Source organism: Acanthisitta chloris, unplaced genomic scaffold, assembly GCF_000695815.1.
Source record: "Acanthisitta chloris isolate BGI_N310 unplaced genomic scaffold, ASM69581v1 scaffold9212, whole genome shotgun sequence".
NCBI classification, from domain to species: Eukaryota; Metazoa; Chordata; class Aves; order Passeriformes; family Acanthisittidae; genus Acanthisitta; species Acanthisitta chloris.
In genome coordinates this window covers 102,387-104,735 of record NW_008662665.1, presented here as the reverse complement: position 1 = coordinate 104,735, position 2,349 = coordinate 102,387, and positions in this window count along the sequence as shown.

The window sequence follows — 2,349 nt, the reverse complement described above, 5'->3', positions numbered from 1 at the left end:
CTGTCCTTCCTCCTCGTATCGTTGACAAGGATCCCACAATCAACAGTTTTTGTGCCCAAGCACCTGCTAGCTGCTTCTCATTCTTCAGGGAAAGACATATGGGGACTATCTTAGTAAATCTTAACAATTTTGGACTTTCAGAAACATCCTGTGTGTCTTGCAGCCTAGTGCAGTAGGAAAAATACTAGCACTTTAAAAGTAAAAAAAAAGTCATAATGTACAAAAAACCAAATAGTGGCAACTATATAAATACAGACAGATAAGACTTATTCCCTTTTAAACACTGATATTATGAAGTTAAAAGCTTCTTTAGAGGTATATGTTACTAAACTGATATCCATCTTTAAAATGCTCAGGCTTTCAGTTCATTATCAGCAATAATATTCCTAAACATGGTTTTTCGAATAAACTCAAGAAAAAGCTGGAGTGAATTTCAAGGCTTGAGTGCTGCTGCCATCTACATGGCAAGAAGACTATAAACCAAAACAAACAACAAAAATATGTATGTTACATTTTCTGGGCAGAGCTGCAGGTCTGTAGGTCAGTGTGATTATAAAAAATAAAGGTCTGAAACTAAACAGAATCTTTTATTACCCTGAGTTTCTGTGTGGAAGATTCATGACAATTTGGGTTCCCCAGCTCCTTGTTATCAAAAAGATTGCACATTATTTAATAACATTTGATACTAAATAAGGAAAATATTACTGTTTTACTAGTGTTGCATATTGTTAATATTTTCTGATGAGTATTATGCTTTCAAATGCTAGGAAAAAAAAACCAAGAAAGAATATCTCTCAGTTGCTGTAAAACTGGAGAGAGAAATGTACTTAATGAAACAACTCATACTACTTATATCTTTTGCTTATTCTGGTGGTGCTATTTTTTCACAACTGTCTTATTGAGAGTATTGCGGAGGAAGAAAAACAGGTTTTATCACTATATTTACAAGCCACAATGTAAATTCAGACTGCAGAGCTCTGCATTCTCAAGCTAAGGCTTCTAGAAATGCATGAAAGAAAAAGTGTAAATAAAGCCGTACTGTGTAAGAATTCTTGTTAAATGCACAGTCCACTCTAAACAACTCTGCATATGTTTGCTAAGTTTCATAATCTTGTTTAGCAGCTTGCACTGCTTCACCTTGACATCTGTGTTTGTACTTACCCATCACATCATATCCAGGGCACTCAGATTCATCTGAAGATAGGGAAGGTAGTCCTGATGTGATGTGAATCTGTCCCGCAGCAAAGCTCTCGGACACACTTTAGACTTTCCAGCAGGTGTCATTCAAGAAACAAACTTCCCGTGGACCCCAATAAGACAATCTTGGGTTACTGTGTGAATTTTATGTTGCATCCAATTTCAGTATTACTTCTTCAAAAATGATATTGATGATTTTTCCCTTTGGGTATCTATGAATTCAAATGATAACCCAACTCAAATGCTAATGCTAAGAGCTTTGCCTAGGAATTCAAACCGTATATCCTATGAGGAAGGGAAGAGGGGAAGACCATCCCTTGAAATTTCTCTGCATCCTTTTCTCACGCAAGAATGGCCTGCAAAGTCCAGCAGAAATATCCATTAGGAGGAGCAGGACTTTGTCTTTGCAGATGTCCATCAGGAACGTGCATGCAATGCTATTCAGCATTGGCACAGTGACTCTGAGGATTGTGCTGGAGCTCACTGCCCCAGTCTGCCTTCAGAGAACAAGCTCTTTCAACAGGAGCAAAAACCTGGAGGGAGGTAATGCTACTTGCTCAATCTGTCCCATTCTTTTCTGAGTTTTCAGCTCAGTCAGACTGGCAAAATCATTTCCCTTGCTAGACTTCTGGGGTTGCCTGGAGCTTGTAGCCCTGTTGCATAGTGGTTTTGTTAAAGAGTCTCTTTGTTTTAAAGAAACACTGAATCTCATATATATAGTGCAAGTCCCATATGCCAATTTGTTTTCAGAACTTCTTTCATTGGATTGGGGAAGGGCATTACTCAACAAAATCCAACCCCAAAATGGAAACAGTTTATTTCAATGATCAAATTTAAGATATAATTAAAATTTCACAAGAGATTTCAAAATATAATGTTTGCATTTGGAGCCATAAATGAACAGTTGAGATTTTAGGGAGGTTGACCATTTATGATCAGTGACTGTTTGTCAAGTACAAATTATTTGGAAAACTCAAAATCCCTCACATAAAAGAGATGTCAATGAGCTTAGGTTTGGGCTTATACTAAACCAGTAAGTGACTTTTATATATTTTTTAAAATAATATAATGAATTATACATATAATGTAAAAATGCATATAGGATTTGAAAGCTGCAAATCTGTGTCCTAGAAAGCCCCCTGAGCATCCCAA